General features: G+C 40.1%; 1 protein-coding gene and 1 long non-coding RNA gene across 5 annotated transcripts in view; one reads left to right on the top strand and one right to left on the bottom strand.

Annotated features, from left to right (window-relative positions):
* The window catches only part of LOC127534415 (protein NLRC3-like), a 67,409-nt gene that overhangs the window by 51,151 nt on the left and 807 nt on the right, over positions 1-15,451 (bottom strand). The gene's annotated exons all lie outside the window — the stretch shown is intronic.
* On the top strand, positions 4,276-5,271 carry LOC127534422 (uncharacterized). The gene is made up of 2 exons (XR_007942582.1): positions 4,276-4,346; positions 5,136-5,271. It is a non-coding gene; the product is annotated as an uncharacterized LOC127534422 (long non-coding RNA).

Raw genomic sequence — 15,451 nt, 5'->3', positions numbered from 1 at the left:
AAGTGTACCGCGGGCGGGACACTGAAGCGCAACTGAAGCGCAACGGGTTAAACTGAGTGTCGGGCCGAGTCTGATTAACGTTTTGAAAGGCTAACGTTATTCTAACGTAAGTCTGAAGCTAGCTAGATTGGGATAATGTGGGAAAACCTCTTGGCTGGTACTTGATTTTAAAGAAAGTAAAAACACAAGAATGGGGACAGGGAGTTTAAGATTCGACCTAAAACAATATTGAGGTTTTATTCATGATGAAATATGAACAAGGATGCACTGTCAACTTCATATTTGAAGTATTTTATTGAAATAAATGTTCAAAAGTAACTGAAACACCATGTTTGCCTCATGATAAATACATGTTACATTAATCCAGTAATAACTACAAACTGCTCCTAATCAAGTCATGATAATTTTATAATAGTGGGCAAGTAGAAATGACTGAATAAATTGAACAGAGTAGTCTTCTATGTCACTGTTTCTAAAACGGGGCGTTTTTCTGGACTAATTTTAAAAAAAAAAGGTGAAAATTAAGAGTATACCCACTTCTCCAGGGACCACTACACCACTGGCTCACAGTGGTGTTGGTTTTACTGGATCAGAAGTTGGACAGATTGATCCTAACCAATGAATTACAGCACATTTGAATCTAGCACCCAGAGAGTATTGAGCCTACGTTTAGTTAGCAGGCTGATCGCCCAGCAACATGACGCTTTCCTACAAAAGGAGAAGGAAAAGACATTGTTAGGCAGCGCTGGGAATATTATTCATTGGGCAACACGCAATGTACAGCAAAAGCATTTATTTAGGTAGAAATGTCACGTGCTACATTAGCAAACATCTTTGAACAATCCACATTTTGTTTTATTCATAATCTACGCTGATATCTAAACATGGGATTATAGCTCCACCCTTCCAAATGCATGCGCGCTCCTGCAGCAAGAGATACACTTTCTATGGGGGGGAAACTACTCTGGCACCACACTGGCGTCATTCCTGGTTGCTGCAGCCGTGCTTCCCCAGTTGCAGAGCGCCGGCACATGCCTCCACTCTGGCTGTCGTCCCCTCAATCCTGCCTTCCCCCCTCCCTCTCCGGTTGGGAGTTTCTGCTCATAGTTGGCATTATAGTTTGTTAGTTTTTGTGAATAAAACCTGTTTAATTGTCGCTCTGCCTGCCGTCTGCTCTGTGCGACTCTCATTTGGGTTTGTTCTTGCCCCAAACCGTAACACCTGCTGTAAAACCTTCCTGTTTGTGGAACAAAGAGAAAAATTCCTCCAAAGAGGAAGCACAAGTTTAAGAGCAGCAGCTGATACAAAGTCTGATAAGTGACAAAGAGCTGCAGGACCTGATGAAGGCAGCAAATAAAGTCTGACAACACTCAACAACAAGCTCTTCATGTGTGGAACAAAGCAGAGTTGTGGGAGTCTGATGGACTGATGAGACTAAAGTGGACTGTTTGGGCAGAACGTCTGGAGGCAGAAGGACCAGAAGAACAGCATCAACAGTCCTGTTGGTGGCTTTGAAGCTGCTAAACTGGAGCGTGTGAGCAGCATCATGGATTCTCTCCAACACCAGGACACTTAGAAGAACAATGTGAGGAAACTGAAGCTCACTGGACTTTCAGCAGGACCAGCATCCAAAGCAAACGTCCACCAAAGCCTGCTTCAGGAATCCTTCCTGGAAAGTCCTGGAGGGGCGTCTCAGTCCTGGATTTCAGTCCAGATGAAAATCATCACTGGGATTTCAAGGAAGCAGCAGCAGCTCAGAAGACAAAGAATATTATTGATCTGGAAGCTTCTACACACCAGGAACCAGCTGAAGGTGAAGAAGAGAGAAAGTAGCAGAAACATTTAGTGGAGCTCAGAAAGGTCAAAGGATGTTGACATTAAATATGAACTCTGAGCTCAACAAGCTGCTTCTGGACCTTTGAGGACTAAACTGGATTTCTACGTGATGCTGTAAAAATCCTTCACATGTGCTTCATTAAACTCTCTCTGGACACCAAGGCTTCAGCTGACATGTTTCCAGGACACTTTGTTCTCATCAGCTCAATGTGCTGCAGGTAGAGAAGATCAACAAGTTTGACTGCAGCTGGAAATAGAAAGAAAAGTCAAATCTAATCCTGCACTGAAACAAACATCCTGAAACTTACTGCACACTCTGCAACCTGACATCAACCTCCACACTGGAAAAAATATGTGGAAAGGAACGGTGAACATCTGGCAGCAAGGAGGCCAGAGGAAATGTTTGAAGAGAGAAACACAACATTTAAGAAGTGGAGAAAGTGAGAAAATGACAGAAAACATCTGTCACTTATTGGAATAGTTGTTGTTGAGGTGAAAACAGGAAAACAGTCATTTTTATTGGTCACACATTGTACAACAACAATTTACTAGTTGGAAAAAGAAAGATTCTAAAATTATAGAAATTAACACTTTTTTATCATTTTACACAGATTATCTGTAATTTAACAAAACACAGCAAAAATGTCAATTAAGTGTTAAAATATTTCTCATTTTCAATCTTTAATAAACATAAATAGTCTTTAAAATGAGGACAAATATCTGTAAAATAATCTGACTTGTTGCTGATTAAAATAAAGTAAAAATGTTGTTAAAGAACAAATGACTATTTATTAAAATACCTAACCCTATTGATGTGGACATTATTTACAGTTGAACATGGAAGTTAATACTTTTCTGGGATTTTACTAGATATTGTTTGTAATTGAACAAAACAAACAGAACTGGTTGTAAAATAATGATCATTTTTTACAGTCATGGTATCATGTGAACATTAACGGGGAAATCTGTGTTTGTTTTGTTTCTTGTGAACTTAATGTAATGAGTTGAGTGAACTCTGAGCTGTTCATTCATTCAACTCAATATTTGAAGAAAAAATGCCTCAAGTTCTACAAATTCATGTTTTTTAGTTCTAAAGTGGTTTGAAAAGAAAAATGAGACATTTTAGGTTCAAATAATTAGTAATTAGTAAAACTCCTGTATTTCTCTAAAGTAAACTAGAACAGATGAGTTGATTTGACTGAATGAATTCCTGATGTTTTACAGTGCAGTAACATGGTCCAGAGTCTCTACACACCAGCTGCTGCTGCTTCAACATCTGGATCATCAGGACACACTTCATCCTCTCAGCACAAACACCGTCCTGATCAGCATCACTTCCATCTGCAGAGAGAAGAAGAAAGAGCAGAGGAGATCAATGAGTTTGATCAGCAGCTCATCAGGACTTCAGTCGTGTTCAGAGCAGCAGCTTCATGTTAACGTGTTGGAGTGAACACACTGAGCTCCAAGCTCACACACTGCATGAAAAGCCAGACTATCAGTCCTGTGAATTACAGAAAACCTACCAAGTTCATGGCAGTTATCAGCAGTTCACAGGCTGTGAACTCCACGTTTGTCTGTGATGTAAATTGCTGTAAACAGATCCTGATGTGGGGTTGGGGGGTGGGTGTGTGGGGCAAGAGGGGCATGAGACTTCACACCTAGAGCATTACAGAGGTGTGAAAAACTAATTAGCATCTGGTCTGTCTGTCTAGTGTTACTCAGGACACCCACTGGATGAAACGAGACAAATCATGACAGACAAAAAAACATGTCATGATTGGTTGATAGATCTGTTGCTATTGGTCAGCCCCTGGACCATGAAACCTAAAGGTGAGTGTCCACTAGATGTGATTTTCCTGCATGTAAACACGACACATCTGAAAATCACTCGCATGGTGGGCGGTCAGTAGCAGAGCACAACATTGTCACATGACAGCACTCGAGCAACAGCTGATCACTACGTGGTCATGTGACCGAGCTTTCAGCTTGATGGTCCGGCAGACAAGTCGGAAAAACACAGCGGCTTGGTGGCAAACTTTCTCTTTCATTTCGATAAATCTTCAGCAAAAAGTATTTCTGAAAGCATTTGAGGTGAGAAATAAGCTGTGCAGCAGCTGTTCACTGAAGCTCAAACATTGTCATGTGACAATTTTGTGGCTCTCTAGTGACGTCCACCATGAGTGTGATTTTCAGATGCAGTTTGTTTACATGCAAGAAAATCACATCTAGTGGACATGTGGCTAAACACACCATGACAACAAGCTTGTGGCTCCTCTGATTGGCTGACTGCTGTCTCTGTGTTTCTGTCTCCATTCTGCTCTCACAGCTTCACTGAGAAGCTGCAGGTTTACAGGAGACACTGGATCTTTGCTTTGATACTGACTGTGTTTAGTAGAAAACTGCTGGAAGCAGCAGAGACTGATGGAACCTTCTACTGACCCCAGATACTTCAGGCTGCAGTCTGGACTCTCCACAAGATCTAACAGATGTTTCACTCCTGAATCCTGCAGGTTGTTCTTACTCAGGTCCAGAATTATCAGATGGAAGGGGTTGGACTTCAGAGCTGAGACCAGAGAATCACAGCTGATCTCTGACAAACTGCAGCTCATCAATCTGAATAAAGAACAAAAGATGTGTATAAAATCATTGATGATCCATCAGATGTGTTCAGGTTCTGAATGTGCAGATCAACATTACTTTGTCCTCATCAATCAGCTTTTCTCTAAAAGCAGCAGAGTGACTTTGTCCTTCTGTTATTGTGGATCATCATCATGTCAGCCTTCTACACACATCATCCACATGTCAGCACAACATTCATCCACCTATTCATGTCCACACATCAATAACATGCTGCATCATCAACAGGATCAGGATCAGTCAAAGAAAACTGAACTCAACACAAACCAAAGAAATATTTCTACTTCAGTCAGTAAACTTTGTATAAACTGATCTGAGTTCAGAGGATGTTCTGGATCCAGATGTGACTCTTTAGTGCAAATTACAAACATTCATTTAATTAAACAATTATCACTCAACATTTTCTACCCTTTCTGGAACAAATACTCAACCTTTCTCACAACAAACCTTTGGTCAAAAAAAAAGAAAAGAAAATATGAACCAGAGCAGATTTACAGCTTCATGGATGGAAGTTCTGTTGAACATAAATGAGCTTCAGTTGTCATTAAACACATCAGATCTACAACAGTAACAGACTGACAGTGAACTGACCTCAGAGTGTTCAGGATGCAGTCTGGACTCTCCAGAAAACCACTCAGATGTTTGACTCCTGAATCCTGCAGGTTGTTGTAGCTCAGGTCCAGATGTTCCAGATGGGAGGGGTTGGACTTCAGAGCTGAGACCAGAGAATCACAGCTGATCTCTGACAACCTGCAGCCAATCAATCTGAATAAAGAATAAAAGATGTGTATAAAATCATTGATGATCCATCAGATGTGTTCAGGTTCTGAATGTGCAGATCAACATTACTTTGTCCTCATCAATCAGCTTTTCTCTAAAAGCAGCACAGTGACTTTGTCCTTCTGTTATTGTGGATCATCATCATGTCAGCCTTCTACACACATCATCCACATGTCAGCACAACATTCATCCACCTATTCATGTCCACACATCAAGCTGTAATGCAGGGATGTGCAGAGGTGGGGGGTGGGGGGGCTGAAGCACCTGCACATTTTGCCTTGATGCTCAAAGTGCCCTTTTTGTCAAAGTTGTATTTTTTTAATTCTATTTAGGTTTATTTAATTTAGTTTTCTATTTGTAAGTGTGTGTGTGTGTGTGTGTGTGTGTGTGTGTGTGTGTGTGTGTGTGTGTGTAAAAGAATTTGAGGCCCAAAATAATAAATAAAACAAAAATACTAATAACTCAGATCTACCCTCCACAGTCACATGATCTACGTCTCTCTCTGACGTGTCCTGAGCTCAGCGCTGCTCGTCTAGAAACCAGAGACCCGAGGGAGGACTTCAACAACTGATGGTCCTGATGGTCCAGTGAGGAGGTTCTGCAGCGTTATTCCTTTGAGTACGGTGTATTTTAGCAAGATGACTGATGAAGTGAAGTGAGCATCCTGTGTGTGTGTCTGACTCTAACACACCTCTCATCAGTTCTAGCTGCTAGTTAACCACACAGTGCTGAGAGGATAAAGTATGCCAGGCTTCTTTTTCTTTCTCTATGTTTCTGTTGTCATGGGCAAAGTGCATCAGAGAGATGTATTATTTTACTGTCAGTGAGCTGCAGTGTGTTTCCTGTTTCGAGAGGTAATGAGGCAGAGGTTATTTATTTCACTAAAACTATGGACATGAATTTTCACATCATTTTGGACTATTGCAGTAAAAATACAATAACAATAATAAATAGAAGAATCTGAATTGTGATTTTCTCAACCTCTCATTTAAAGATATCAGTACTTGTTTATAACATTTGCATATATAGACAAATTAAATATAATATGCATAAATATAAAATATAGAACTTTTATACCTTTGCTGTCTTGTGCAAAGTGGATAATAAAACTGAATAAAAGCACAAACACATTTAAATACATGATTTATGTTTCTTTTTTAACTTTATTATTAGCACTATGAATAATAAAGGGCAGATTATAAATCAGCATCATGGAGCAAATCCATGTCTATACAGTAAATGTCTGGAAAAGGTATGAAATTTAAAAGCAAGGACTCCAGGAAGAGTAGCCACAGTTAAACAGTCCAGTGTCTAATGGGGATCTAAATTCAACTTTAAAATAACAATTTGAAGGACTTGATGGTGGCCATATGAGGGTTTGAACTACTGACCTTCCAATCAGCAGTCCAGAGACTTAACCATTGTTCCACTGCTTCCATGTTATATTCTACATGAATATGGGTTCCTACAATTCAGCTGGAATTATCAGGTATGTTTCTGTACGGTGTTTCACATTCATGCTCCATGTGCCCCCTTTAAACTTTGAGCACCTGCCCCTCCAAAGGCCTCTGCACGGCCCTGCTGTAATGAGCAGCAAAAGTCAAAACAGAACTCTGGTTCACGTCACTTGACAAACAAAAATAGTCCTGCTTTATGAACAAAATGCAATAAGATTTGGTTTGCAAACACTTTAAACAAATAAGGTACTTTTTAACAGCAGTATTTCCTTTACACAGCAGCAGTTCAAATATTTCTTTTAAACCTCAACTTAAACAATAATGTAGTCAAATTAGTGGTGGGACGACAATAAGACAGTTAATTAATTAGAGGCTTTGTGATTGTTTAATCTCCATTTATGGCATTTTTGTCAAATAACTATCTGACACAATAAGTAAAGTTAAAATTAAATTTTACAAAATTTCAAATAAATTTTGGTTGACAATTGAATAGATGAATAGACAAATACGTGAACTTAAAAACCAACAATGTTTGTTTCATTTACATTTATCTACATTTTTCATCTGTCTGCTACATTCACAGATTACTGCAAACTCAAAGTGACATTAGAGCAATTACATTTAACATTAGAAGATTTTTTGTTCACTCAAGCTCTTTCAGTGTCTTTAAAAGTGGTCTATTATGGGATGGCTACACTGTTTGCCGGTACCAGGACTGTCATAGCTAACGTTAGCTCTGGTGCTAACAGCAACATGTTTTACATTGAAGTGATCTGTCGACTTTAAGTGCTGCAGTGATCAGAAAACTAAAACTACGCTTTTATCCAAGCTGCCATCGGTAAGATTTTTAAAAGAACATTTTCCAGCCAACAAGCTCAATGAGGTCTGGTCTTCCATCACTGTTCACCAAACTTTCTTGTGGCTGATTCACTCTGCTTCCTGTGCATCTTGTTCACGACTGGAAAACAGACTTTAGGTTCATTAGGTTCAGTGTTTCTGGTGTGACAGAAATTATGGAACTCAGAAAGGTGGGATTAAATTAAATGCATTATTTTTTATGTGTTATTTTTTCTGGAACTAATTAATCAAAGTTATTGCATTAAAATCCAAGTAAAATCAACATAACGCTACAGAACTCTACTCTCCACGCCACCGGTCTCCACACTGACAGTGACCCAAAAACGAAGGATTCACTTCATGAGATCAGCTCACACTAACATCAGCTTCAGCTTCTGACTGACACTAATCAAGTCAAAGTCCACCAAAGTTCCATATAGTTGAATATATAGAAAAAGCATCAACAGACAGTGAACTGACCTGATAGTCTCCAGTTTACAGTTTGGACTCTGCAGTCCATCACAAAGATGCTTCACTCCTGAATCCTGCAGGTTGTTCCAGCTCAGGTCCAGTTCTATCAGATGGGAGGGGTTGGACTTCAGAGCTGAGGCCACGACTTCACAGTGACTCTCTGAGAGTTCACAGTAAGAAAGTCTGTTATGAGACATAAATGACAAAACATGTTATTATGAAAAACACTTTAGATTTCCTTCATGCATTTGAAGCAGAACATTTGGACACATCAGTGGTTCAGCTGATCTTCTCTGTGTTTGACATGAAACTGAATTCTCATCAGCCTCTCTCACACCTGCACACTTTGAATCTGGAATCATTTGATATAAATCTATAGAATGTAAATGTTGAATCTGCAGATGGAGGACAGAAGATGGAGTTCCATTCAGGCTTCCATACTGTCCACAGTCTGTCAGTGTGATCTGATCCCACATCTGACTCCACAAAGTTCTCAGGAGAACATCTGGATCAGGAGAACATTTTCTGTCCTGTTTTTACTGGATTCAGGATATTGTGACTGAGTTGAGCTCAGTGAACATTTGAAGTAGAAAGATGATGATGTCTCTGCTGTGGACCTGCTGCTGTCAGCTTCACCTCCATCACTCAACATTTACAGTCTGCTGTCAAACGCTACACAAACCAAACTGATCACTGGACAACATCACACCTGAACATCATTAATATGAACATCAGGAAACATTCTGATGTGATGACAGACCACTGAGTCAACTTTTGTCCTCAACATTCTTTTATGAACTTCTGGAAAACTTGTTCAGCAAAAACACAAAGAACAAACCAGTAAAGTTGAATCATTTCCACCATAAAGTCTCACAAACATGTTATCAGGGTTTGGAGCATTAAAAACACAACTCTGAGTAGGGCTGCACGATTATGGCCAAAATGATAATCATGATTATTTTGATCAATATTGTAATCACGATTATTAATCACTGTTGTTCATCATGTTACAGAAAATATCTGTATTTTTATTGCACTACTTTTAAGAGAACAATATATGAAGCGTTTTCAGTGCAAAATGAAACTTTAAATAAGAATAAATGATAAATAACAGTAAAATAAAATTTGCTCAAGAATTTAAAATTTACCAAGAGATAACTGAAAAAAAGTGCTCTTCAGAGTGCAATCACAAAGTGCAACTCAATGGAAACAATTACACTTTGGAGAAATAATTGCGTGAGGGGATCACATATTTATTGTCCTGTGTTTTGACTATTTTTCTGAAGCCCTCGTTGCTCACTGTATTTATTGGACACATGTCTTTGGCCAAATAAAACCATATTGCGTCCGTTATCTCTGTGTGTGTTTGGGAGGTAGCTGATACGGTGTTGCCCGATGCAGGGTCGCTGTAATGGTTGTCTGGGTTGCCGCTGGACACGGACGGGGATTTTGTGAATCAACGTTAGCTTTAGCCTTCATGCATTCCTCGTATTTGCGTTTGTGATGTTTTTTCAGATGGTTAAATAGATTAGTTGTGTTACTGTGCGGGGCAGACACAACTCTGCTACACTCTTTACATGTGACTGGTTCTTGTTTAACGTCACTTGCCCTGAATCCGAAACAAGTCCAGACGATGGATGCTGATCCGTTTGGAGGCACTAGCTCCTCACCATGATGCTCCTCATCTCCAAATGCTGCTGTACTTTCTTCTCTAGACATGACTCGCTCTCATCAGCCCAGTCCACTGAGTGATTTGAGGCTGCCGCTGCCTGCAGGGGGCGCTCGCTTGTTATTTAGGCAGCTTAATGAAGCCTTAACCATGTGTTCGCCTCCTGGTGGTTGGCTGACTACTGGTTGACAAGGCGCTTGATAAGATATGCACCAGAGCCCACATTTTAAATGTAAATATCACCAACGATCAGGTTAATTTAATTGTGGCAGCCAAAATCGTGATCGCGATCAAAATGCGATTAATTGTGCAGCCCTAACTCTGAGCTTTGTGTGAATCAGATCTCTGGAAACAGTCTGACTTCTACCATTCTGCTCTGATATATTCACACCTCTGAGCATTTCCTGATACCACTCTTCTCTGCAGCAACAAGACACAAAACACCAGAGTTTCTCTCTGAGGAACTGAACATCAGGAAAGATGTCACATCTGGATTCTGGAACACCACTTCCCTCTAGAAGATCAACAGCTGAGTTCAGGTCAATAAAATGCTCCATGATTCAGTTCAACACATTTTGCGGTCTGTCAACAGACAAAATTTACAAAGAGAAGAAATACAGAGAAATTCGAGAAAACTTCATAAACAGCTGATAATATTTAACATCAGAGATAATACAGATGCTATTCTAAACTCTAAAGAAGAGTGAGAATAATCAGCTAAAAGCTGTTTGTCTGATCATATAAAACCACTTTCAGAAGCTCCTCATGTAAAAAGAACTTCAGTGAAAACTGTCAAAGACTCAACATGTTGTGATGAAATGATGCTGTGATAAAACCTGGACCAGAACCTCTACAGTATATTCTGAAATAAACAGTACAGACTATTACTCACATCTGTTATCTGACTGTCAGTATTATTTGTCATTAATAGAGAGACAAATGTTAAGTAGTGAATTATGTTGATGTTTATTTCTGATAATTAGAGATGATAACTGAATAGTCGGGGATGTCTTATCTAGATGTACTTTTACTTCAATAATATTCTCAATGTCAAACAGTGTCATCTCTCTAAAACAAACCTCAGTCTGCCTGAGTCAGTTCAAAATCAAATACAGACTAAAACATGTCACTCTAGAGAAACTTTCTGCTGATGGATTTCAGTCTGACAGGTTGGAAACAGGACATTCACATTCCTGCTGCTGGAACTACTTTCTTCTGTGCATCCAGCAAATCCTCCTTTTGAAACACTTTAAAAAGTCCCAGTGGGACCATGAGCTCTACTGACTTCACCTTAATTGTAGCATCCAGCCTGAGCCTCCACCTCCTCTAATACACCTGCTGTCTGCATCCAGCTGCTGCACAACAACTGCATCCTTTCATCACCATCATTGTATTCACGTTGTTTTGAGTTTATGTTACAGAAATGAACAGAAAGCGACATTGATATTATGTCTATAATTTATGGAAAAGGGGGTGGGATTAAATAAGTTTGCTTCTTCCCACTCCCTTTCAGGCATTCTATGTGTGTTATGTGAGCACATGTATTACCTGTCCAGTTACTGTTGTGTAAATGATACCTGCATTGAAATCATGTTGTCTGAAAGTCATTGCCTGAAATAAACTATTAACTAACTAACTAATTTATTTATAACATTTGTATATATAGACAAATATAAAATGCAGAAATATAAAATATAGAACTTTTATACCTTTGCTGTCTTGTGCAAAGTGGATAGTCAAACTGAATAAAAGCACAAACACATTTAAATACATGATTTATGTTTCTTTTTTTAACTTTATTATTAGCACTATGAATAATAAAGGGCAGATTATAAATCAGCATCATGGAGCAAATCCATGTCTATACAGTAAATGTCTGGAAAAGGAATGAAATTTAAAAGCAAGGACTCCAGGAAGAGTAGCCACAGTTAAACAGGCCAGTGTCTAATGGGGATCTAAATTCAACTTTAAAATAACAATTTGAAGGACTTGATGGTGGCCATATGAGGGTTTAAACTACTGACCTTCCAATCAGCAGTCCAGAGACTTAACCATTGTTCCACTGCTTCCATGTTATATTCTACATGAATATGGGTTCCTACAATTCAGCTGGAATTATCAGGTATGTTTCTGTACGGTGTTTCACATTCATGCTCCATGTGCCCCCTTTAAACTTGGAGCACCTGCCCCTCCAAAGGCCTCTGCACGGCCCTGCTGTAATGAGCAGCAAAAGTCAAAACAGAACTCTGGTTCACGTCACTTGACAAACAAAAATAGTCCTGCTTTATGAACAAAAATGCAATAAGATTTGGTTTGCAAACACTTTAAACAAATAAGGTACTTTTTAACAGCAGTATTTCCTTTACACAGCAGCAGTTAAAATATTTCTTTTAAACCTCAACTTAAACAATAATGGAGTCAAATTAGTGGTGGGACGACAATAAGACAGTTAATTAATTAGAGGCTTTGTGATTGTTTAATCTCCATTTATGGCATTTTTGTCAAATAACTATCTGACACAATAAGTAAAGTTAAAATTAAATTTTACAAAATTTCAAATAAATTCTGGTTGACAATTGAATAGATGAATAGACAAATACGTGAACTTAAAAAACTAAAATGTTTGTTTCATTTACATTTATCTACATTTTTCATCTGTCTGCTACATTCACAGATTACTGCAAACTCAAAGTGACATTAGAGCAATTACATTTAACATTAGAAGATTTTTTGTTCACTCAAGCTCTTTCAGTGTCTTGAAAAGTGGTCTATTATGGGATGGCTACACTGTTTGCCGGTACCAGGACTGTCATAGCTAAGGTTAGCTCTGGTGCTAACAGCAACATGTTTTACATTGAAGTGATCTGTCGACTTTAAGTGCTGCAGTGATCAGAAAACTAAAACTACGCTTTTATCCAAGCTGCCATCGGTAAGATTTTTAAAAGAACATTTTCCAGCCAACAAGCTCAATGAGGTCTGGTCTTCCATCACTGTTCACCAAACTTTCTTGTGGCTGATTCACTCTGCTTCCTGTGCATCTTGTTCACGACTGGAAAACAGACTTTAGGTTCATTAGGTTCAGTGTTTCTGGTGTGACAGAAATTATGGAACTGAGAAAGGTGGGATTAAATTAAATGCATTATTTTTTTAATGTGGTATTTTTTCTGGAACTAATTAATCAAAGTTATTGCATTAAAATCCAAGTAAAATCAACATAACGCTACAGAACTCTACTCTCCACGCCACCGGTCTCCACACTGACAGTGACCCAAAAACGAAGGATTCACTTCATGAGATCAGCTCACACTAACATCAGCTTCAGCTTCTGACTGACACTAATCAAGTCAAAGTCCACCAAAGTTCCATGTAGCTGAATATATAGAAAAAGCATCAACAGACAGTGAACTGACCTGAGAGTCTCCAGTTTACAGTTTGGACTCTGCAGTCCATCACAAAGATGCTTCACTCCTGAATCCTGCAGGTTGTTCAAGCTCAGGTCCAGTTCTATCAGATGGGAGGGGTTGGACTTCAGAGCTGAGGCCACGACTTCACAGTGACTCTCTGAGAGTCCACAGTTATAAAGTCTGTTATGAGACATAAATGACAAAACATGTTATTATGAAAAACACTTTAGATTTCCTTCATGCATTTGAAGCAGAACATTTGGACACATCAGTGGTTCAGCTGATCTTCTCTGTGTTTGACATGAAACTGAATTCTCATCAGCCTCTCTCACACCTGCACACTTTGAATCTGGAATCATTTGATATAAATCTATAGAATGTAAATGTTGAATCTGCAGATGGAGGACAGAAGATGGAGTTCCATTCAGGCTTCCATACTGTCCACAGTCTGTCAGTGTGATCTGATCCCACATCTGACTCCACAAAGTTCTCAGGAGAACATCTGGATCAGTCGGATGAAGGAGAAAATTTGTGACTGACATTTTCACAGCGTTTGAAACAGCTCAAGAGCATCTGAGACTAAACACAGCTGACATGTTATGTTTGGAATAAATAGGTGGAACATTCAGAATAATGAGATGTTCTAATGAGAAGATCTGAAGAACTGAACTACTGATCTACACTGATCATGTTCATTACATCTGGACTCACTCAGCCTTTCTGCAGTTCCTCACAGCTGGAATCAGCCTCCGTTTTCCCTCCTTTGATGTTCTGTACTTGTTCAGGTCCAACTCATCCAGAACCTCCTCTGACATCTGCAGCATGTAGGCCAGAGCTGAGCAGTGGATCTCAGAGACTTCCTTCTCTGGTCTGTTCTTTGACTGCAGGAACTCTTGGATCTCCTGATGTACTGAGAGATCCTTCATCTCCATCAGACAGTGGAAGATGTTGATGCTTCTGTCTGGAGACATTTCATCACTGTTCATCTCCTTCAGGTTCTTGATGACTCTCTGGATCATTTCTGGATGGTTCTCTGTCTGATCCAGCAGTCCTCCTAAGAGTCTCTGGATCATTGAACGGTTCTCTGTCCGATTCAGCAGACCTCCTAAGAGTCTCTGGTTGGACTCCAGACAGAGGCCATGAAGGAAGCGAACAAACAGGTCAAGGTGACCATTTTTACTTCTGAGGGACTTCTCCATGACTCTGTTCAGGAACACGTCCAGAGTGTCTCTCCCCTCATCTTTCCAGTCTTTTCCCAGGAAGTCCTCCAGAACCTTCTCCTTCCTGTTGGTGTAACAGTGGAACATGTAGACTGCAGCCAGAAACTCCTGAACGCTCAGATGGACAAAGCAGAACACCTTGTCCTGGTACAGCCCTCTCTCCTCTTTAAAGATCTGTGTGAACACTCCTGAGTACACTGAGGCTGCTTCCATATCGATGCCACACTCTGTCAGGTCGGACTCATAGAAGATCAGGTTTCCTTTCTGCAGCTGCTCAAAAGCCAGTTTTCCCAGAGACTCAATCATCCTCCTGCTGTCTGGACTCCAGTGTGGATCTGTCTCAGCTCCTCCATCATACTTGATCTTCTTGACTTTGGTCTGAACCACCAGGTGGTGGATGTACATCTCAGTCAGGGTTCTGGGCAGATCTCCTCCCTCTCTGGTTCTCAGAAGCTCCTCCAGAACTGTAGCAGTGATCCAGCAGAACACTGGGATGTGGCACATGATGTGGAGGCTTTGTGCTGCTTTAATGTGGGAGATGATGCTGCTGGCCTGCTCCTCATCTCTGGATCTCTTCCTGAAGTACTCTTCCTTCTGTGGGTCGGTGAACCCTCTGACATCTGTCACCATGTCCACACAGTCAGGAGGGATCTGATTGGCTGCTGCAGGTCGTGTGGTTATCCAGAGGCGAGCAGAGGGAAGCAGATTCCCCCTGATCAGGTTTGTCAGCAGCACATCCACTGAGGTAGACTCTGTAACATCAGTCAGGACCTCATTGTTGTGGAAGTCCAGAGGAAGGCGACACTCATCCAGACCATCAAAGATCAACACAACCTGGAAGTCTTCAAACCTGCAGATTCCTGCTGCTTTGGTTTCACTGAAGAAGTGACGAACAAGTTCCACCAAGCTGAACTTTCTCTCTTTCACCACATTCAGCTCTCTGAAAGTCAATGGAAACATGAAGTGGATGTCCTGGTTGCTTTTGTCTTCAGCCCAGTCCAGAGTCAACTTCTGTGTTAACACTGTTTTCCCGATGCCAGCCACTCCCTGTGTCATCACTGTTCTGATTGGTCCATCTCTTCCAGGTGAGCCTTTAAAGATGTCTTCTGGTCTGATGCTTCTTTCTGCTCTGTGTGCTTT

This window comes from Acanthochromis polyacanthus, chromosome 6, assembly GCF_021347895.1.
Source record: "Acanthochromis polyacanthus isolate Apoly-LR-REF ecotype Palm Island chromosome 6, KAUST_Apoly_ChrSc, whole genome shotgun sequence".
In the NCBI taxonomy this organism is placed as follows: domain Eukaryota; kingdom Metazoa; phylum Chordata; class Actinopteri; family Pomacentridae; genus Acanthochromis; species Acanthochromis polyacanthus.
This window is presented reverse-complemented; position numbering and strand designations above follow the sequence as displayed.